This window comes from Phascolarctos cinereus, unplaced genomic scaffold (genome assembly GCF_003287225.1).
Source record: "Phascolarctos cinereus isolate Bilbo 61053 unplaced genomic scaffold, phaCin_HiC Scaffold_4;HRSCAF=312, whole genome shotgun sequence".
Taxonomy (NCBI): Eukaryota; Metazoa; Chordata; class Mammalia; order Diprotodontia; family Phascolarctidae; genus Phascolarctos; species Phascolarctos cinereus.
The window spans coordinates 526,405,401-526,429,088 of record NW_027555847.1 but is presented as its reverse complement, the minus strand read 5'-3'; the positions used below and the strand labels follow the sequence as shown (position 1 = coordinate 526,429,088).

Here is a 23,688-nt window from a genome sequence, read left to right as displayed (position 1 = left end):
CCATTAAACATATTTTCACATTAGTGAAGTTGTAAGTAAAAATTAAAACAATAGGAACCATCAGAAAGATGAAACAAAACTCAACAGAAGGTAAAAATAAGTGATAGCGATTCACTTCCATAGTTCTTTCTTTGGATGTGGACAGCATTTTCCATCCTGAGGCCTCTGGAGATGTCTTAGATCCTTGTAATGCTGAGAAGGGTTCAGTTTAACAATATTAGTCATTGCATAACATGGCTGTTATTGTGTACAAAGTCCTCTTGGTTCTGCTCACTTCACTCAGCATCAGACCATATAAGTCTTTCCAGGTTTTTCTGAAGTCAGCATGTTCATCATTTCTTATAGCACAATAGTATTCCATTACATTCATATACCACAACTTGCTCAGCCATTCCCCAATTGATGGGCATTCTCTCAATTTCCAATTCTTTGCCACCACAAAAAGAGCTGCTATGAATATTTTTGTACATGTGGGTCCTTTTCCCATTTGTTTGATCTCTTTGGGATATAGCCCTAGAAGTGCTATTGCTGGATCAAAGGGTATGCACATTTTTGTAGCCCTTTGGGCATAGTTCCAAATTGTTCTCCAAAATGGTTGGATCATTTCACAACTCCACCAACAATGTATTAGTGTTCCAATTTTCCCACATCTTCTCCAACATTTATCATTTTCCTGTTTTGTCATGTTGGCCAATCTGATAGGTGTGATGTGGTACCTCAGAGTTGTTTTGATTTGCATTTCTCTAATCAATAATGATTTAGAGCATTTTTTCATATGACTATAGATGGCTTTAATTTCTTCATCTGAGAACTGTCTGTTCATATCCTTTGACCATTTATCAATTGGGGAATGGCTTGTGTTCTTATAAATTTGTCTTAATTCTCTATATATTTTAGAAATGAGGCCTTTATCAGAGAGACTGGTTGTAAAAATTCTTTCCCAATTTTCTACCTTCCTTCTAATCTTAGTTGCATTGGCTTTGTTTGTGCAAAAACTTTTCAATTTAATGTAATCAAAATTATCCATTTTGCTTTTCATAATGTTCTCTATCTCCTGTTTGGTCATGAATTCTTCTGTTCTCCATAGATCTGATAGGTAAACTATTCCTTGTTCTCCCAGTTTACTTATGGTATCAGCCTTTATATCTAAGTCATGAACCCATTTTGACTTTATTTTGGTATATGGTGTGAGATTTGGGTCTATGCCTAGTTTCTGCCATACTCTTTTCCAGTTTTCCCAGCAGTTTTTTTCAAAGAGTGGGTTCTTATCCCAGAAGCTGGGGTCTTTGGGTTTATCAAATAATAGATTACTATAGTCATTGACTACTGTGTCTTGCATATTTAACCTATTCCACTGATCCACCTCCCTATTTCTTAGCCAGTACCAAGCAGTTTTGATGATTGCTGCTTTATAATACAATTTAAGATCTGGAATTGCTAGGCCACCTTCCCCTGCATTTCTTTTCATTAGTTCCTTTGATATTCTGGACCTTTTGTTTTTCCAAATGAATCTTGTTATTATTTTTTCTAACTCTATAAAATAATTTTTGGTAGTTTGATTGGTATGGCACTGAATAAGTAAATTAGCTTAGGTAGGATTGTCATTTTTATTATATTAGCTCGGCCTACCCATGAGCAACTGATGTTTTTCCAATTATTTAGATCTGATTTTATTTGTGTGAAAAGTGTTTTGTAATTGTGTTCATAGAGTTCCTGGGTTTGTTTCGGGAGGTAGACTCCTAAATATTTTATAATGTCTACAGTAAGTTTAAATGGGATTTCTCTTTCTATCTCTTGCTGTTGGGCTTTGTTGGTAATATATAGAAATGCTGATGATTTATGTGGGTTTATTTTATAGCCTGCAACTTTGCTAAAGTTGTTTATTATTTCAAGTAGTTTTTTACTTGATTCTCTAGGATTCTCTAAGTATATCATCATGTCATCTGCAAAGAGTGATAGCTTTGTTTCTTCTTTGCCTATTCTAATGCCTTCAATTTCTTTTTCTTCTCTTATTGCTAAAGCTAAGGTTTCCAGTACAATATTGAATAACAGTGGTGATAATGGACATCCTTGTTTCACCCCATCTTATTGGAAATGCTTCTAGCCTGTCCCCATTACATATAATGCTTGCTGAAGGTTTTAGATAATGCTATTTATTATTTTAAGGAAGACTCCATTTATACCTATGCTTTCTAGTGTTTTTAATAGGAATGGGTGTTGTATTTTATCAAAAGCTTTTTCTGCATCTATTGAGATGATCATGTGGTTTCTGTTGGTTTTGTTGTTGATATGCTCAATGATGCTGATAGTTTTCCTAATATTGAACCAACCCTGCATTCCTGGTATAAATCCTACCTGGTCATAGTGTATTATTCTTGTGATAAGTTGCTGCAATCTATTGCTAGTATTTTGTTTAAAATTTTTGCATCTATATTCATTAGAGAAATTGGTCTATAATTTTCTTTCTCTATTTTGACTCTTCCTGGTTTAGGTATCAACACCATATTTGTATCATAAAAAGAATTTGGTAAGACTCCTTCTTCACCTATTTTCCCAAATAGTCTATATAGTATTGGAATTAATTGTTCTTTAAATGTTTGATAGAATTGCATGTAAATCCATCTGGCCCTGGAGATTTTTTCCTAGGGAGTTCATCAATGGCTTGTTCAATTTCTTTTTCTGAGATGGGGTTATTTAAGTATTTTACTTCCTCTTCGGTTAATCTGGGCAATTTATATTTTTGTAAATATGTATCCATTTCACTAAGATTGTCAAATTTGTTGGCATATAGTTGGGCAAAATAATTCCTAATTATTGTTTTCCTCTTCCTTGGTGGTAGCTTCACCCTTTTCATTCTTGATACTAGTAATTTGGTTTTCTTCTTTCTTTTTTTAATTAAATTAACCAAAGGTTTATCTATTTTATTGGTTTTTTCATAAAACCAGCTCTTAGTTTTATTTATTAGTTCAATAGTTTTCTTAATTTCAATTTTATTAATTTTTCCTTTGGTTTTCAATATTTCTAATTTGGTGTTTAGTTGAGGATTTTTAATTTGTTCTTTTTCTAGTTTTTTTAGTTGTATGCCCAATTCATTAATCTCCTCTTTTTCTATTTTATTTATGTAAGCATTTAGAGATATAAAACTTCCCCTAAGAACTGCTTTCGCTGCATCCCATAGGTTTTGGTATGTTGTCTCATTATTGTCATTCTCTTGAATGAAATTATTGATTGTTTCTATGATTTGTTGTTTGACCCAATCATTTTTTAGGATTAGATTATTTAGTTTCCAATTATTTTTTAGTCTATCTTTCCATGGCCCTTTATTACATATAATTTTTATTGCATCATGATCTGAAAAGGATGCATTTAATATTTCTGCCTTTCTGCATTGGATTGTGAGGTTTTTATGCCCTAGTACATGGTCAATTTTTGTGTATGTGCCATGTACTGCCGAGAAAAAAGTATATTCCTTTCTATCCCCATTCAGTTTTCTCCAGAGGTCTATCATACCTAACTTTTCTAATGTTCTATTCACCTCCTTAACTTCTTTCTTGTTTATTTTGTGGTTAGACTTATCTAGTGCGAGAGGGGGAGGTTCAGGTCCCCACTAGTATAGTTTTGCTGTCTATTTCTTCCTGTAACTCCCTGAACTTCTCCTGTAAGAATTTGGATGCTATACCATTTGGTGCATATATGTTTAGTAATGATATTACTTCATTGTCTATGGTGCCTTTTAGCAGGATGTAGTTTCCTTCCTTATCTCTTTTGATTAGATCTATTTTTGCTTTTGCTTTGTCTGAGATCAGGATTGCTACCCCTGCTTTTTTTACTTCAGCTGACATAATATATTCTGCTCCAGCCTTTTACCTTTACCCTGTATGTGTCACTCTTTTTCAAATGTGTTTCCTGTAAACAACATATTGTAGGATTATGGTTTTTAATCCATTCTGCAATCCGTTTTATGGGAGAGTTCATCCCATTCACATTCACAGTTATGATTACTATCTGTGTCTTTTTCTCCATCCTTTCCCCCTATTTATGCTTTTCTTTCTCCTTTTTCCTTTCCCCCTTCACTAGTGTTTTGCTTTTGACGCCTCCTTCAGTCCCTCCCCCTTTTATTATCCCTTTCCCTTTTCTTCCCTTTAGTCTTACTGCTTCTTCCCTCCCTTCTTTCCCCCCCTCCTTTTCTTTCCCCTTTTCCCTCCTACTGCCTATAGGGCAAGTTAGATTTCTATACCTAACTGATTATGTTATGCCCTTCTTGAGCCAAATCTGATGAGAGTAAGGTTCAAACAATGCTCCCCCCCTTCTTTCCCTCTGCTGTAATAGGATTTTGTGTCTTTTCCTGTAATGTAATTTACCCTTGTCTGCCTCCTCCTTTCTCAGTACATTTTCTAAGATCAGATTGATCCACTTATTTGGATCCATTTAACCCACTTGATTAGATTTTTTTTTTCATTACATCAAAGTCAACTAATATCCACCCTCTTTATGTATACTCCTTTAACAAGGTGTAATAACAATACAGTTCTCAAGGGTTGCAAGTCTCATATTCCCTTGTAGGGGTTTAAACAGCCCCCCCCCATTAACAACATATTGTATCTTCTTGTACCATTTACCTTTTTAAGTCCTTCTTGAGTCCTGTACTTGAAGATCAAATTTTTTGTTGAGCTCTGGTCTTTTTATCAGGAAAGTTTGGAAGTCTCCTATTTCATTGAATATCCACCTCCTCCCTTGAAAAATGATGCTCATTTTTGCTGGGTAATTGATCCTTGGCTGCATTCCAAGATCCTTTGCCTTAGGAATATCATGTTCCACCCTGCGGTCTTTTAATGTAGAAGCTGCAAGGTCCTGTGTAATCCTGACTGTGGTTCCATGATATTTAAATTGTTTCTTTCTGGCTGCTTGCAGCACCTTCTCTTTCATCTGGTAATTTTGGAATTTTGCTATTATATTCCTTGGTGTTGTCAATTTGGGATCTCTTTCAGGTGGTGATGGGTGGATTCTTTCTATGGTTATTTTCCCTTCTGGTTCTAGAACTTCAGACAGTTTTCCTTTATGATTTCCTGAAAGATACTGTCCAGGCTCTTTTTTTCATCATGATTTTCAGGTAGTCCAATAATTTTTAAATTGTCTCTCCTGAGTCGATTTTCCAGGTCAGTTGTTTTACTGATGAGGTATTTTACATTTTCATCTATTTTTTCATTTTTTGTTTCTGTTTGACTGATTCTTGCTCTCTCATAGAGACATTAGTTTCCATTTGTCCAATTCTAGTTTTTAACACATTGTTGTCTTCTGTCAGTTTTTGTACTTCCTTATTCAATTGGCCAATTGTGGGACTTGCTTTCTTCAGTGTACTCTTCTGTTAGCTTTTGTCCTTCCTTCTTCAATTGGCCAATTATGTTTTTTAGGGACTTGTTTTCTTCAGTGTATTTTTTTTCCAATTGGCCAATTGTATTTTTGAAGGACTCTTCTACCTCTCTCATTTGACTATTAAAATCCTTCTTGAGCTCTTCTAAGAAGGCTTTTTGGGCTTCAGACCAGTTCATATTCCCTTTTGTTGTTGCAGATGTGGGTTTGTTGACAATGTTGTCCTCTTCAGAATTTCTGTCTTGATCATCACTCTTCTCATAATATGAATCTATGGTACTTTTTTTTACTCATGGTGTTTCTTTATTCCCTGGCCTTTAAAGAGATTGAGCTCTCCTGCTGGGGAACAGAGGGTACTGACCCAAGCTTCTTGTGTTGGGAGCCTAGGTCTTGGTCACTGGCTTTGTGCTGGGGCCTCTCATGCTGGCAATTGGAGGCTGTAGGTTTCTGGCAGCTTACCTCGTGTTGGGCTGGAATCAGCAAGGCTGGAACTTTCAGGCAATTCTAGGTTGCCTGCTTTTCCTTTCCTTTAGCTTTCTTCAGCTCCTTTTAGATGGGTGCTGCAGGGTGTTTATCTGCCTGGGGCCCCTGCAGTGTTGTCTCCCTTTTTCTGCTAATGCACTGGGAGATTCCTTTGTGGTGAGTGCCGAGGCACCTGGTGGTTTTCTGAGCTGGTTTCCACCGTCCCCTCCCCTCACTGAGGCACTTGGAGGTCCAGGTGTTGGTGTTTGCCTGTTCTACCACTTGGGCTTCAGGATTTCTTCACAATTGGAGGCTGCAGGGCTCAGACAGCTCACCTGGTTTTGGGTTGGAATCAGCAAGGCCGAGGCTTTAGGAAGCCTTTAGGTTGTTTTCTTCACCTCCTCTCAGATGAATGCCACAGGGTACTTATCTGCCTGGGGCCCCTTGTAGTTCTGCCTCCCTTATTTTTGCTGAGGCACTGGGAGACCCGTTTGCTTGGCTGCTGCACTGCTCCTCCCTATCTTTCTTCTAGTTCAGGTGTTCCAGGGTTTTTTTTTTTCTGGGGTGACATTTTCTGGATTTTCAGAGGTTGATAGGGGAGAGTGAGAGCGACTACCTTTTCACTCCGCCATCTTGACTCCCAGAAGTGGAAGTCTTTGTGAAGTTTTCTAATCAGCTTTTTGTAGAGCTGTGAAGTGGCATCCATCCTTGAGTCCTAACTCTGATATAGCGATCAGCTGTCCCAGTGATGCTACTGAAAACACCAGTGGAAGGACAGAAATCCACTAGACCTCTGAAGTTAATCAGGTAAGTCAATTAGTCTACTAGCTTTTTTTAAGTGCCTATGATATGCCAAGCTTTGTGCTAGGTTTGAGGATACAAAGAAAGGAAAAAGATAGCCCCCAATCTCAAAGATTTCACAGTCTAATGAGGGATACAGCAAGCAAAGATTTACGTACAAACTGGCTGTATACAGGATAAATTTGAGATCATTAACAGAAGAATCACTCTATTATTAAGGAAGAGTGGGAGAAGCTTCTTGAAGAAGGTGGAACTTTAGCTGAGACTTGGAGGAAATCAAAGAAGTCAGGAGGTAAAGATGAGGAAGGAGAGGGTTCCAGGCATAGAGAACAGACAGTGAAATTCCTGGAGTCAGGGGATGTTGTGTCTTGTTAGAGAAGCATTAAAAAGACCAGTGTCACTGGATTGCAGAATTCACAGAAGGGTATAAAATATAAGGAGACTGGAAAAGTAGAAAGGAAACAGGCTCCAGAGCACTTTGAACACCAAATAGGATTTTTCTACCTGGAGGAAATAGGGAACCCCTGGAGCTGATTAAATGGGGGAGTATATGATATGGTCAAACCTATACTTTAAGAAGATGAATTTAATAGCTGAGTGGAGGATGAAGTAGAGTAGGAAATGACTTGATGCATGAATACAAACCAAAACAAAAACAAAAAACAACAAAAAAAAGCAATTTCAACAGCCCAGGAATGAAGTGATAAGGATATGAGCCAGGATAGTGTCAGAGGAGACAAGAGGAATATAAATGAGAGATGTTATACAGATAGAAATGATATGACTTGGCAACTGATTTTATATAAATAATGAGAGTGAGGAGTTGAAGATGACACCTAGTTTAGAGAATTGGTCTCTGGAAGGATGGTGGTATCCTCAAAAGTGAGAGGGAAGTTAGAGGAAGGCTTTTTTTGTGGGGTGGAAGGGGAATAGAGGGAATTATGACTTCAGTTTTGGACTTGAGCTTTAAATATCTGTGAGATATTCAGTTTGATATGTCCAGTAAGTAGTTAGAGATGCAAGACAAAAATTCAGAAGAGAGGTTAGCACTAGGCAAATAAATCTGAGAATCACCTACATAGAAATGATAGTCGAATCCATGGGAGCTGATGAAAAAACATAATTAAAAATGTTTTTAAAAGCATATATATGTGTGTACATGCAAATATATACACACATACATACACATATATGTGTGTATATGTGATATATATATTATATATGTAGTGAGTAGGTAAGTATACACTCAGAAAGAGGCAGAGGTATAAGAAAAGGACACTGAACAGCGCCTTAGGGAACACCTACAGTTAACAAATGTGAGCCAGATGAAGATACAGTGAAGGAAGAATACTGAGTAAGAGCTATGAAAGAGGCCGGAACAAAACCAAGGGACAATAATGTCACAAAAACCTAGATGAAAATAAAGTATTAAGGAGAAGAGGATTATTTACAGAATGAGGAAATCCTAATGTCAATGGTAGAGGGAACAGAACAAGGATGAGATAAAGTGGCATCCTCTCCCTTCCCTAGTGACTCCTTTTGAGGATGTTTAGTTGAAATTATTTTTAATTTATGGAATAAAACAAACATTTCCATAACATAGTATAATAAAAAAATAATTGCACATGAAATTGCACATAAAACTGCTCCTTGCTGAAATGAATGCTTGAATGTTTGAATGCATGCATGAATGGAGTAAAACATTTATTAAGTGTTTACTATATGCAAAGCACTATGCTAAGCTGGAGATACAAATAGAAAAAGACGATTCCTCCTCATAAGCAACTCATATTCTAATGGGAGAGACAATACACATGGTAAGTTTTAGCTATAAAGAAGAAGGAAAGTTCTCATTATCTTAAATCTCAGCAGCAAAGCAGATTGATAATCCCTCTTCCTTAATGTCATTTCAACTGATAAAATCATTGCAGTTTCTGATAGTAAGTCATTTGACATTGTCAAAGCTACTCAGGGATGGCTTTCCAGGATGATGGCTGCAGGCACCTGGCTGGAAACATTGCCATTGCTAATGCCCTTGGGCTCAAGATCATTGACTGTTTCTATCAGGTTCTGAGGGGAGATGGTAGTGGTTAGGGTTTTTAACTAAGCCCTAACACATCTCATCTCATCTGATAGATTTTCCCCTCCCTCATCATTACTCTTTCACTTATTTTCAATATCTCATAACCTAGTGGCTTATTCTCTACTTCTCAAAAACATGCCCATGTCACCTCTATGCTGAATAAATCCTGGATTGATCCTTTCTTCCCTTTATTTCTGACCTTTGTAGTTAAACTCCTCTAAAAGGTCATCTTCAACAGCTGTCTCCACTTTCCTCCTCTCACTTGTAAGCTCTTACAATCTGGCTTCAGACTCTATCATTCCACTTAAACTGTTTTCTCCAAAATTACTAATGATCTCTTAGTTGCCAAATCCATCAGCCTTTTCTCCATCCTCATTCTCCTTGACCCTCTCTGCGGTCTTTGACACTGTTGATCTCTCTGTCTTCCTTGATTCTCTCTTCTCTCTAGGCTTCCAAAACACTACTCCTTCTTGGTATTCCTTCTCCATCTCCTTTGCTGGACCCTCCTCCAGATCATGCCCCCTAACTGTAAATGTCCCTCAGGGTTCTGTCCTGGTCCTCTTTTTTTTCTCTGTGTTCTATTTAACTTGGTGATATCATCATCTCCCATGGATTTAATTAACACTTTTTTTTCCTGATGAATCTTGAAATTCTCTTTCCTGCCCCAATCTCTCTGCTCACCTCAGCTCTTAACTCCAACTGCCTTTTAGACATCTCAAACTGGACACCTAGTGGACATCTTCAACTCAATATATACAAAATGGAACTCCTTATCTTTCCCCTAAAGCCTCCCCATCCTCCATTCCTTATTACTGTAGAAAATGATACCATTCTCCCAGGCCCTCAGGCTCACAGCCTAGGAGTCATCTTGGACTCCTCACTATCTTTCACCCCCTCCCCATATCCAAACTGGTGCCAAAGCCTTCCAGTTTCTCCTTTTGTAAAATATTTCAAATGTGTCCCCTTCTCTCCTTTGACAATGTCACCACTGGCCCTCATCACCTCATTCCTGAATTATTGCAATAATCTGTTGATGGATCTGCCTGTCTACAGTCTCTCCCCACTCCAATCCATCCTCTATTCATCCACTAAAGTGATTTCCTAAAGCACAGGTCTAATTATACTCCCCGCTGCCACTTCCTAAACTCCAGAAGCTTCTTATTGTTGCTAGTGTAACAGACCAGCCAAAAACATGTTGGTGAGTTGAAGACTTCCCCCAGTGGAATAGGCAGATAAGAAGAATTTATTCCAGTGGCCATGAAGGTAGCTGAAGTAGGCATTATGGAGCACTTAGAGCTTGATCAAACAAAGAAGATGCCAGGGGCATCCACTGTATCCTGTTCTATCACCTGTCATCCTCACTTTTGTCTTGCCATTAGACTTTGTTGACATTGGAAAAGAAAATGAGGCTGATAATTTTATGCAACTTTGTTTCCCTTAAATCTAATTCATGAGTCAAGACATTACACTGTGATGTCACTGGTCCTCTTCAAAAAATGAAGGACAAGCAAAAATTGTCTCTAGAATGAAATACAAAATGCTCTGTTTGGCATTCAGAGCCCTTCCAAACCTAGACCTCTCTTATTTTCCCAATCTTCTTATGTCTTAATCAACAATACATACTCTTTGATGCACTGGCTTTCTGGCTGTTCCATGAACAAGATACTTCATCTCTTGACTCCCAGAATTCTCTCTGGGACTGTATGACTGTACTGCTCTCCTTTCTCTGCTCTAACTACTAACCTCCCTGGATTCCTTTATGTCCTAACCAAAATCCCACCTTCTACAGGAAGCCTTCCCTATCCTCTTTTAATTCTAGTGATTCCTCCTATTATTTCCTGTTTGTCCTGAATATAGCTTGCTTTGCATACATTTGTTTTCATCTCCTTCATTAGATTGTAAACTCCTTGAGGACAAGGGCTATATTTGTTACTTTCCCTACCTACATACTTAGCACAGTGCTTGACACATACAAGTTGCTTAATAAATTCATTAATTAATATTAGATTACCTTTGAGATTGTACTAGACATTCTCAGAGGTCATGCTATGATTGGAAGAATACACACATATATACATATACATACACACATATATCCATACACATATGTACTCAAAGACCAGAGAACTAATGATTAAAATAGTCCTTAATTGTTCTACCACTCTGATGAAACTGCATTTATTTTTACTTAATTTAAAAGTCAAATAACATATCAGGTGTATTTGGTATAATTTCACTGTGTTCAGAATCCATGGCCCCTTATTAAGTACATATTTTATTTCATTATGTTTTGAAAATTGTATTTTAATATCTGGGTTGGTTTTTTTCTTTTTGTTTTTTTTGCTTTTAACTATAAAATTTTTATGTTCTAATATATAGCCAATATTTGTAAAGGTACTTTAAGCTGCTGAGAAAAAAAATTCTATTTTCATTCAGTTGTCTCCAGATATCTATCATATCTAGTTTATCTAAAATTCTATTCACTTTCTTAACTACTTTCTTATTTATTTATTGTTAGATTATTCTAGTTCTGAGAGAGGAAGATTAAAGTCCCTACTATTATAGGGAATATGCATACGAACCCAGATCTTTTAACACCAAAGTAGTCATCTGTGGTCAGGTTATTTTTCCTTTGCTTACTTATTTTCATTTTATTTTGTTTTATTTCATTTTTAGCAGCAAATTACTTTTGTTATTATAATCAAGGTTTAATCCCTAGGGATTAACATTGTCATCCTCCTCTCCTAAACCACAGTTAGAGCTCCAGCCATGTGGCCCTAAAAATATTCTTGCTCCCTGTGGTACTGCACTCATCCAGTATGGGCTTGCTCATCCTTGCCCACAGCCACAGCCTGGGATCGTGTCTGGTCAGCACTCTACGCCTGGCTTCTGGAAACAGCAGGGGTCCTTCAGTCGTCCCCCACTTAGCAGTCTGCTGTTCCCTAAATGAAAGTTTGTGAGGTAAAAGTCCATGAGGTAAAAGTTGCTGAGGTGAAATTTCTTGGGACCTATTCTGCATCTCTCAGGGAGGTGTTTACACTTCACACAGGCCAAACCTCACACCCTAGATCTTACCCATTTAGTAGAAAATATCCTTGTACAATGCATTTGCAATACATCTAAAGAAGGTTATATATGCCACAAATTTATTCTAAACCCGTTCTTCATAGTCTCAAATGGTCTCATCAGTAACACACACACACACACACACACACACACACACACACACACACACATCAAAAACACTTTTTTTTTTAAACGCATAAGGACAAATACTTGATACTTATTGGAAAAATGGTCAAATGCCAAATCTACTTATGCATTGTATTGAAGACGTTCTCAGCCTAGGTTCTTTGAATGCCCAGGAAGAATCTCATTCTGTAGTCAAATAAAGTGAATAACCAGACAAAAAACGAAAAGGAATTTTTTAGGTCCCTAAGGAAGACCACTGGAAGCTGGTAGAAGCTTTAGATTCCTATACTACAGATTTCAATTATGTAGTTTTTTTCAGGACTGCTTGTAGTACATAACCTATCAGTAGCACTTTTTAATATTTGAATGGACTTATGAGATACAGTCTGTCCCTATAGGAAAGTTGGTCTGGAGAGCCCCTAACTGCACTCTAACTGCAATATTTGTGGAGTACTGTGCAGCTAAAGAGTGATAGTTGCAGTAGCATTTTTTTATTCAGCCTTATAAGGATGGATGTAGTTGAATCAGGTTTGGTTAGTAAATCTACAACTGAATGAAGTTTAGTGTATTTAGCCTACAGAAGAATGGTGTATCTATGGGTGGGTAAATTCAGTCAAATAGCATATTCAAATAGCAAGTTGTTAGTTTGTTTACAATTGTATATTTTAACCCTAAGGTTGAAATAGGTATACCAATATTACTTTTTCCTCTATCTCATTATCTTTCTGATGTAATAATAGTTAATATTTATATAGGATTTTAAGTTTTGCAAAGTGCATTACAATATTATCTCATTTTAACCTCACAGCAAACTTGAGAGGTAGATGCTTTTATTATCCCTATTTTGCAGATTAGGAAATTGAGGCAAAGAGAGGTTAAGTGACCTTCCCAGGATCACACAGATCCCAGGATCACACAGATATTAAGTGACTGAGGTAGGATTTCAACTCATATTTTTTTGAATACAAGTTCAGTATTCCATACATCAGGGCAGTCAGGTGGCACAGTAGATAAAGTGCTGGGCCTAGAGTCAGGAAGATTCATGTTCCTGATTTCAAATCTGGCCTCAGAAAATTACTATCTTTGTGACCCTGGATAAGTCACTTAACTCTTATCAGTTTCCTCATCAGTAAAATGAGCTGGAGAAGGAAATGGCAAACCACTTTGCCAAGAAAACGCCAAATGAGGTCATGAAGAATCAGACATGACTGAACAACAACAACTCTAGACATCAAAACATTACACTGCCACTAATTACTTTCAGCAGGAAGTAGGTACAAAGTCAATAACAAGTCTTAGCCTAGGGGTGATGTACTGTTTGATATACATTTGAAATTCAGTTCAATTTTGCTTTTTACCCAATGTTGTATACTTAAACATGATCCATGCAATACATTATCCCCTCATTGTCTTTGTCTCCAGAGATATCATTTAACTTTTTATTGATTTCCATAATTTTTCTCTTATTCATTTACTTCATCAAATAATATAAGAAATATACAATCATAGAATCACAGAAATTTCAGTTGAAAAAGGACCTTAGTGACTCTCTAATTGAACCCATACCCAACGAGAATCTCCATTACAATATACCTGACAAGTAGTTATCCAGCCTTTAGCAGATCTTCATTGAGGGTGGACCACACCCCTCTCCACCTGTCAACATAGCTCTTATTAGGAAGTTTTCCCCAACAAATATCCTAAATTTGCTGCTTTGCAACTTCTAAAAATTGCTCCTGGTTTTGCTCCTCTGAGCTAAAAGGAATAAGTCTACTCTTTCACAAGGAAGTCTTTCAAGTACTTACGTGCTATAATCCTCCTTCACTCCCCTCCTTTTCTCTGAGTCTAAACAATCTCCTGCTCCTTCAACTAATCTTCATAAGGCTTGAAGGTCTTTTAGCTTTAGCATCCCTTGACATTCTCCAGTTTATTGAGTGCCTTAAACTCTGATAATCAGAATAGAATACAACACTCCAGATAGGATCTAAGGGTGGAGTACTAAGTTACTATCACCTCCTGATTCCTGTAAGCTGTACTTCTCATAGTGTAGCCCAAGAATGAATGGTTTTTAAGGGGGGAAAAAAGATTTTGGTTTTCATTTTGAAACAGGAAAAGTCCATTTATTTGTCATTGACATCAATAAAGCAGCCCTAATTCTTGTTTTTTGAACTCATTTGTTTTGGTTCTCTTCACTCATATTTGGTGACTATATGATGGAACTCGAGTACAGCATTTAAAGAATTCAGTTTTTCTTTTAAATATCATAAAAAGAACTTTATTACCTAAATGCTATCAATGATAACTTAAATTTAAAGAGCAATTTATACATTTCATAATATAATGCATATGTTATATCTATCTGGTGGGGTATATATACACATACATATATGTATGCATGCATACATACACACACACAATTTTATAAGGTAAGTTGATCAATATTAACTTTATTTTGTAGATGAGGAAAGCAAGACTCAGATAACTTAAATGACATGACTTGCTTAGTGCCTTACTACCAGAAACTTCCAATTACAATTCAAACCCAAGTTTGGTTCTATTGCCACTCTATAATTCTGAATTATAAGGATTTCATTTTAAGGTATTTTCTCATAAATTTGTCCAGGCTATAGGTCACATGGACAGCACTGTCTAGAGGTCACTCTATTTATTGCTGCTTTTGTTGTTTACACAGACTTCACTGAGATTTCCACATAGCTTTCATAGCTCAAATACCATAAAAATTAACTATAATTTCTTGTGTTCCCATTTCCCGTAGAAGAGCCAGACATGGAGAAAGAAAATATCGGCAAATACGTGCAGCAAGCTTTGTCTTTAACAGTTCTTGTGTGGTCTGAGAATCAGATTTAATGGAATATTGAATACAACATTCTTGGGTGTGTATTTTTCTTTATAACTGTCTTTTTAAAAGTTGCTTCTACCAGTATTCTTCCCAATATGTTTATGAATGACAAAAATTCTTCTCTATGGACCTCTCCTAATGTGGAAAGAAGCCTTTATCAATACTTTGGAAAGTTTTTTAAAACATGGCGTTTTTTCCCCTTGCTATTGATTTAAAATACAGCATTATATCACCCTTTGAATTTTCTTAGAAGTACGTTTTCAACTAGTGCACTAGTATTTGTGAAATACTCTTTTTTTTTTTAAGAACAACACATTCAGATAGGCAAAAATAATCTACAATTAACTTGCATTTGGGTCCCCTAAACTGAGTCTGGGTATTCAAACACAACAGAAATGCACAGCTCTTACTGTAACTGAGTTCAGTCTGTTATTTTGTGCCTGAGAATCTGTAAGCAGTTTTGCTATAAGCCTTTCTTCACAGGTTTTCTAGTTCCAAAGACAAAAATGAGTCTTAGACTGAAATGTGGCCATCATGTCTAACACCTAGTAATCTATCTGTCTCTGTCTCTCTCTAATGTATGTATGTATGTTATGAATGAATATGTGTATATGTATGTATGTGTAAACATATGTATATATATATGTTGCTTTGAAGAGGTTTTCTAAGTGATTAATTTATTTTTCTATAAACTTAGGTATAGGTAGGTAAGAAAATGTTGGTTTCAGTGAAATATCATCCCCCAATTAATTCCCTTCAAATGTTAAATTCTAATATTAAATGAATAGTATTGATTGCTGGGTTAATATGATGGCCCCAAGTAGTCATCTGAAAATATTATTAAAATGGGAAAAGTTAAGTTTCATCCCTACATATCATTTTCCAATAAAGATTTCATGAGGATTTAGGGTAGAATCAAAGGCTTCTTTTAATTGTATTGAGGTAATCATATAGTCAGCATTCAACATGCAAGTTATAGACTCCAGTGCTTAGACTACTAGTGCTGAAGATGACATGCCTGAAGCTATCATTTCCAAAGAATTTTCCTCTTGGACTCCTTTATAGAAAGAAAAACAACTTAATGATTCTTTTTCAAAGATGTAGCAATAACACTTTCCTGCAAAATAGACTAAGCCAAAATGTGATTTCTACTGATTGAGGGGGGATCAAATGCCATTACATTCAACAATGACTCTCATGAATATTATGCTGTTTAGCTTGCCAAATAATTCTTGGAATACCTTAATATTTCAGCTATGAATATGCATTAGTTTCTCTATTCTAGGACACAGAGGACTCTAGAAGTTGCCCAGCTCTACTCCTAGATAACACTGACTTTGGATAAATCACTTTATCCCTCTAGATCTGCAGCTGTGTTTACAAGTGAAGAATGGATAATGAACACCAAGCTGGCCATCACAGGAGGGTGGAGGACATAGAGGTCACATCGGGGGTGCTCGTGGGACAAGGTCATCTCAACCAAGGTTCTGGGAACAGCAAAATGGTTCAGTGTAAGAAACGGCTATGGTTTCATCAACAGGAACGACACCAAGGAAGATATATTTGTACACCGACTGCCATAAAGAAGAATAACCCTAGGAAGTGCCTTCTCAGTGTAGGAGATGGAGACACTGCAGAGTTTGATGTTGTTGAAAGAGAAATGGGTGCAGAGGCGACTAATGTCATAGGCCCTGGCGGCGTTCCGGCTCAAGGCAGTAAATGTGCTGCAGCCACCATCACCCTTACAGACGTCCACGTCCTGGGGTCCTCCACTGAACTACCAGCACAATTAGCACAACAGTGAGCGTGAGGATAAGGAGGGATCAGGGAGTGCTCCAGGCCAGCCCCAACAAGGTCGCCCTGCCGCAGGCGGCAGTTCCCACCTTACTATGTGCGGACACCCCACAGGCACCTGTGCAAGGTGAGTCGTGGAGGGGGCTGACTACCAGGGTGCCGGAGAACAAGGTAGACCAGTGAGACAGAAAATGTGTCGGACTAATAGACCACGATTCCGCAGGGGCCCTCCTCGTCAGAGACAGTCTACAGAGGAAGGTAACAAAGAAGACAAAGAGAACCAAGGCGATGAGATCCAGGGTCAGCAGCCACCTCACGTCGCTACCCCACTAACTTCAACTACCGACACACATGCCCAGAGAACCCTAAACCACGAGATGGCAAAGGGACAAAAGCCTCCTGACCCCGTGCTGAGAACACGTGAGCTTCCGAGGCTGCACAGGGCGGGACTGAGTAAATGTCGAGTTACCATCTCTACCGTCATCCTGTTTAGTCATCATACGAGAAGAAAGAATATGAAATTTCAGCAATAATAAAAAATGAATAAAAGATTTGGAAAGGAAGACCCAAGGTTTTTTTTGTTTGTTTGTTTTTTGTTATTTTGGGGTTTTGTTTTGTTTTCTTTTGTTTTGTTTTTGCTGTTGATCAGATTACTAGAATTCTCTTCATTATTTATGCTGCTTGGGGTTTTTGTTATTCTTATCTAAAGAAGTCTCTTTTGGGGAATGACAAACATGTTTTTGTTTGTTTGTTTGTTTTTTAAAGCCTGGTTTTCTCAATACACTTTTAAAGGTTTTTCAATTGCTTCATATCTGATCGAGTTGAGATTTTTAAGAACCTCATTTTTAATTGTATAAAAGTACATCTGATTTTTTCAAAAATCATCAAACTGTGAGCACCTGATAATAAAGGTCTTTTTAAAAAAACCTGTTTTTTCTGTAGAAATCAAATTAATTCTCTACTAAGACATTACATTTAGTCAGTCAGAACTAGTCAGAAAGCATGCATTCACAAGACCTTATGCTGTAACAGCAACTCTACTATGTACTGGGTTAAAAAAGGGAAAAAAAAGTAGAGGGGCAGCCCGAATTTGCTTTTTCAAGGGCTGGTCCCACTATAATGACACAACTTAATCCCACACTCTCTAAACTATGTACTCCAATGCATCAATGCATTATTGAGCATGGGAGTTGTCTCTGGCTTCTCTCAACCTATGCTAATATATATTGCTCTTTCGTAGGCCCGACAAACATGGCAAGGTTTTCAGATTGTGTTTCAACCCAGAATCAGCCTAGTTAAATCCCTGATCTTAAATAGTACCCAGACCGTAAGGTGAGTTTTCTGACTATAGTACTTCGAGCTTCAGTTCTTATTCATAGGATCATATATTTAGCACTAGAAGGTAACTCAGGGGTCAGAAAGTGATATCTTTTAATTTTGTAGATGAGGAATCTGAGGCCTAGAGAAGGAAAATAAATGTCAAAGTCTGAATTTGAATCCAAGTCATGTGGTTCCAAATCTAATGTCCTTTCACTGCTTTGAATTCCATATAACATTTCAACACAGGACAACACAGTTAAAGAATAATTTATTCTTTAATTGTTTCCTATGTATTTTTTTTCTGGAGCTATATTATAAGTTCCCTTATAATGAGCCATGCCCTCTGATTCTTCTGCATACTCATAGCTGTAGGCCATCATAGGCACACAGATTTTTTTTAAAAATATAATTAAGATGCAATTTGAGGTCTGGTAAGCTAAGAATTTTGGTCTAATAAATTCTTTTCAGTAAGACCAAAATATGTTCACAGGGGAAAAATGGTTTAAAATATTATGACTACAAAACTTCTCATTTTAGCTGAGAAAAAACTAGAAGACTATTTGTAGATAAAGTAGGTAAATTCTCCCATCACTTATTGCAAATCTGCATTTTTAAAAAGGATTTTGCACATGAAATTAGCCTTTTCCTCCATGGTATTCTTGCTTATTTCCACAGAGAATTCATTCAACTCCCCCAAGTTGACTACTGACTGCCAAAAAAAAAAAAAAAGCAAGCCTGTCAGCATGTCTTGAAGAAGGGTGGCAGCCCAGTCCATTAGTTAAGACATTTGTAGAAACGAGGTCCCATGGCAGATGTCTCAGTGGCTTGGCAGCCATCTTGATGTTGGAATCCAACATGTGTTGCATATTCATGTCTCAGTCGTTCTTTGTGGTAAAAAAAAAAAAGCATTTCAGGAAGAATCTTTAGAAATTTACAGCTTTTGGTGCCAAGAAAATTATGAAACCCAGTCAGGCTGAAAGGGGGGGAAATGTTCTTCCTTTGCCTGTCATTGTTGTTTAGTGACAGAAAACTGTTATGCTCACTAACCTGGAGAGGTAGAGCAACAGATTAGTGATAGGCAATGGGAAATACTGGTCTGCATCATGCTATTGACTCAGTCTATCACTCAGTGCAGTGCTTGGTAGTTGGAAGAAATAAGGTTGTATCTGCCATGCTGGCAGAGAACTGACAATGACAGAGTCCTTAGGCTGCTGCTCACTGGTTCCTGTTATCACTGCTTGGTTTTTTTTGTTTCCTTTTTTAAGGAGAATAGAGTGGAGAGATCCTCTCCTGTCTAAGGAGAAATAAGTAGTTAATGTACTGAATTTTCATTATGTCCAAGGTACTTCAACAGGAGTAAAAAATGCCCATATACTCTTATTTAGTATCTTGCCATGTTTGTTAAATATACCTCAGAAAAGTTGGAAATATACCTTAGAAAAGCAACTATCAGTATCTTCTGTATGTCTCATTGTTTAACAATATTGTCTTGTTCTATTACTGCCTTTCCAACTACTTCTATCTCTCCTCTGACTTTATATTGAGCTTCTTAAACAGATGAAACATTCATTCATTTCAAGGTAAGATTGACAAGAGTTCACAATTATTGCAAAGGTGACTTCCAAGTTAGAAACGTAGTGGGGGGGGTGTATTTGTGTGCATGTGCACATGTGTGTGCCACATACTTTGCTTTCTAGGATTAGTCGTGCTCTCAGAATGAAATGGAAAGACAAAGGCCATTTAGTCCAATGCTTTTTTTCTGTTTATTTTAAATAAAATATTTTATTTTTCTCCAATTATGTGCTAAAACAATTATTAATATTTTTAAGTTTTGAGTTCTAAATTCTCTCCCTACCTCCCTCCTCTCCCCCCTCCCTAAGACAGCAAGCAATCCAATGTACTTTATAAATGTGCAATCATATAAAACAGACTGTTTCTACTCTAACCCATTGCTTTTTACATCACTATTTGTATGATTTACCAGCTCTTATACTATTTATCATAGCAATAAAACTTCTTTTTGAGGTATTTTTTTCAAATTTTTGTTGCTTATTTAAAAAAAAAAGTTGAGATTGATAAAGTAACCCAAGTCCCATTCAGTTGCTTGCACTGCAAATATACCTTATCCCGGAGGGGCCAAAAATTTTGTTTCATTATTTTTTTGTTATTTTTTTCTTCTTTTTTTGTAGGGTATTTTTTGTAGTTTCTTCTTTTTTCCTTTCTTCCTTCCTTCTTTCCTTCCTTCCCTCCTTCTTTCCTTCCTTCCTTTCTCTTTCCTTTCTTCTTATATTGAATTTCTCATTGAAAGTTGGTAGGATTAAAATAGAGACTAGAATACCATCCGTGAAGGTGTATGTGTGTGTGTGTGTGTGTGTGTGTATATATATATATATATATATATATATATATACACACACACATATATATTAAATATATGTATATGTTTTCAAAATTAAAATTTCTTACTTAAAGCAAAATATTTCTGCTATCATTTCTAACACATTAATTATATTTTGCTCCTTCTGAAGATTTTTGAATTAGCCACATTAATGTAATTTCTCCTATGATTAGATATAGTTTCACAAAATAATATCATAAACTCACAGAGTTTTAAGGGACCTCAGAAATTTTCTAGTGCAAACCTAAATAAGAACTCTTTCCCAGAACTTATCTAGCCTTTGCTTTAAGATCACTAGTGAGGGAATAATCTAATTCTTCCAGAAGGAATCCATTCCACTCTAGGGTACACACACACACACACACACACACACACACACACACACACACATATGTATGAATTTTTGTATGTGTGTCTGTATGTATGCATATAAGTATTTTTACAATGTGGAACTGAAATCTTCCACTTATTCCTCTTAGTTACGCCCTTTAAAGCCAAAAAGAACAAGTTTAATCTTTCTTCCACATGACAATCCTATAAATATTAGAAAATAGTTATCTGTTACCAGAGTTTTTACCGGGATGAATTTTGCAAGTTACTTTAAATAGTTATATGACATGATCACAAGCTTCGTCTTCATCCCAGTTTGCTCTCTTCTTGACAGTATCCAGCTTAGTTGTATTCTTCCTAAAGTGTGACATGCAGAACTGAAAAAAAACAATACTACAGGTATATTCTGACCACAGCATAGTACAGTGGGATTCTCATTTTTCTAGTTTCAGACATTTTGTCCCTCTCTTGTTTTGTTTTGTTTTGTTTCCTACTAAATTATACTCTTTATTCATAATGGCCTTACTTTCTACAAAATCACTGAGTTTTTTTTGTTATTGTTTGGTTTTTGTTTTGTTTTTTTTCAGAAGAATGTCCCCATAGCCACATCTCCTTCATTTTATTATATGAAGTTGTCATTTTTTGTCATTTTTTTACTCCAAAAGTGAGATTTTACATTTCATTTTATTTTTAAATGACTATATTTTAAATAGCTATTTATATTTTATTTAAAAATCAGCTTTAATTTTTTTTTCCTTAGAAACAACTTTAGGCAAGAATTATATCTGTTTATGTTCTCTGCAAAAATGATCATACGCCAGTTTGCAATATCTGAGTAAACTTTGCTTAAATTATTGAAAAATAAGTTACACCAATTATATGTATTGTGTGGGTGATCTTTCCTACAAAAGCCTCCTGATTGATTTACTTTGTTCTGAGGAGTCAGAGTTGAACTAACACTGGTGATTCTCGCCTTTGCCAGGTATTAATTAGTCTGATTTTCTCATGTTAACCTGTTCTTATGGTTCTTTTGGTCCAATAGACAACACAATGATTTTTCTTTTTCACATAAAAAAGAATATGTGTTGAAAAAGGGTTTTGGAGAAATTGTGTTAATTAACTATTTTCTTTTTGGCCTTCAACATGACAACCTCTTTATTGCCTTGACCAGCATTATTCTTTACGTTTGCTTTCACATGTCTAAGTGTGTTTTTTTTTAATTGGGAAAAAAAAGGAAGAGAAGTTAAAAATTTAAATTGTCAGAGGAATAAAATTAAGATTTATGATTAATAGCTCCCTAAAGAGAACCTAAAAACTGCATGCTTGAAAAATCTATCCATGACAAAACAGTATTTATAAATGTCTGAAGTCTGACAGATGAGATCATTTCCTGGTAGAGATAAAATTAGCCGGTATCCTCCAATGTTACTCTTAATAATGACATTGACATATCATTAGGTCTTAAAATGCACCAAGTTCAACAACTACTTATTTCAGTAAGTGTTTATTGATACCTGCAATGTGCTGAGTTCCATGAAAGATTTAAAAAAAGTCATTGACCTGATGGAGATAATAATTTATGAAAGAAGTGATAACTGCTTAAATGAACATAATAAAATTAGAATATGAGTAGAGAAGATTACATAGGTTAGTTTATTAATAATCAAATTTAAATATAAAGAAAAATTAATGGCATGCCAAGCCAATGGTGCTTGGGTTAAATATATCAGCAAAAAGAGTGCACATTAGCAGTAGGTCATAAATATCACAGGTTATTCTGCATTCTCCAAGGCAGCCTTGCCCCTTCATCTTGTCTTTAATGTTAATTAACTGCCATTTGGATTGTTCGCTCCTAGGGAGACCAAACCTTCATCAAATCCTGATTTATTTCACCAGGAACTCATATCAAGCAATTTTCTGGCAGACTGAAACTACATAAGGTCCATGGCAAACCTCCAGCTTGAAAACAAATCCCTATTTCATTATTGTAAACAATTGTGTCTGGTCTGGAGATAATTGTTCAGTATTATCTTGATACACATTCACCCTGCAGTAGGTATAAGAAGCCTGTGTTTCAGTCAAATTGATTGGTGGCTCACAATAGACCAAATCAGCAAGTTCCCTGTAACTGTTCTATCGACCTCTTTGAAGTCCTTTATAGTAAATTAATAAAAAGTACATAAACGCCAGAAAATGACTAATACAAGGCCTGATCTTATCAGTGATGTGGATTTCAAGCTACAGAGCTTTTGGGGACCCATTAGCTTTTACAAATTCTCTGAGGTTTGGTATACTGGAGGAATCATTTATAGAATCCAGCCTTAGAACAGGATGGTAAACTGAAGGGAAACAAATAACAACCATCACAAATAAGACAAAGAAACAATAATTTGAGTTCTTCCATAAGTTTTTTCTGGGCTGGAGACCATTTCCCAATTTACTTTGGGGTTTTGCCCATAGGTGTTTTGACATTGTTGTCCTCTGCTGAGTGTGTGTCTTGGTCTTCCCTGTAACGATAATGACTTTTAATGGTCAGGTTTTGTGGTGGTTGTTATTTTCTTACCTTTTTTTTTTCCTAGCCTTTTTCCTTTCTTTTAAATTTGATCTCTGCTTCCAGGGTGGAAAGGTCACTGCCTCAGGCTTCTTGTGCCAGTGGCTACAGGCCCTGGCTGTTTACCTGGTGCTGCACTGATGTTTCCCTGAGGCCCATGGGGAACCCTCATGTCTGGTGCTGCACTGAGGGGCTAGGTTAGGGGGTGGCTGGCATTGAGGGAGCTGTAGGGGTCTGACAGCTTACCTGGTATGGAGCTGGGTTCTAGGGCTGGGGTTTGGCTTGTGCTGAGGCCAGTGGGATGTTTTTTGGTGGGCCACACATGGTGGTCAGGCTGCTGGAAGATGCCTGTTTTTTAGGTACTCATAGAATTGGTGTCTACCTGTTTGCCTGGGGCTATGCTGAAGCACATGGTGGTTTTCAGAGCTGGAGTCTGCCGGTTCCCTTGGCTATGCTGAGGCACATGGGGAGTCTTGGTGTTGGCATTTGCCTGCATCACCACACTAGAGCTCAGGATCTCCCCCTGG

General features: G+C 36.7%; 1 pseudogene; it reads left to right on the top strand.

Moving 5' to 3' along the window:
• The first annotated feature begins 8,607 nt into the window (after nucleotides 1–8,607).
• Nucleotides 8,608–17,078, top strand: LOC110207848 (Y-box-binding protein 1-like; annotated as a pseudogene).
• The last annotated feature ends 6,610 nt before the right edge of the window (nucleotides 17,079–23,688 follow it).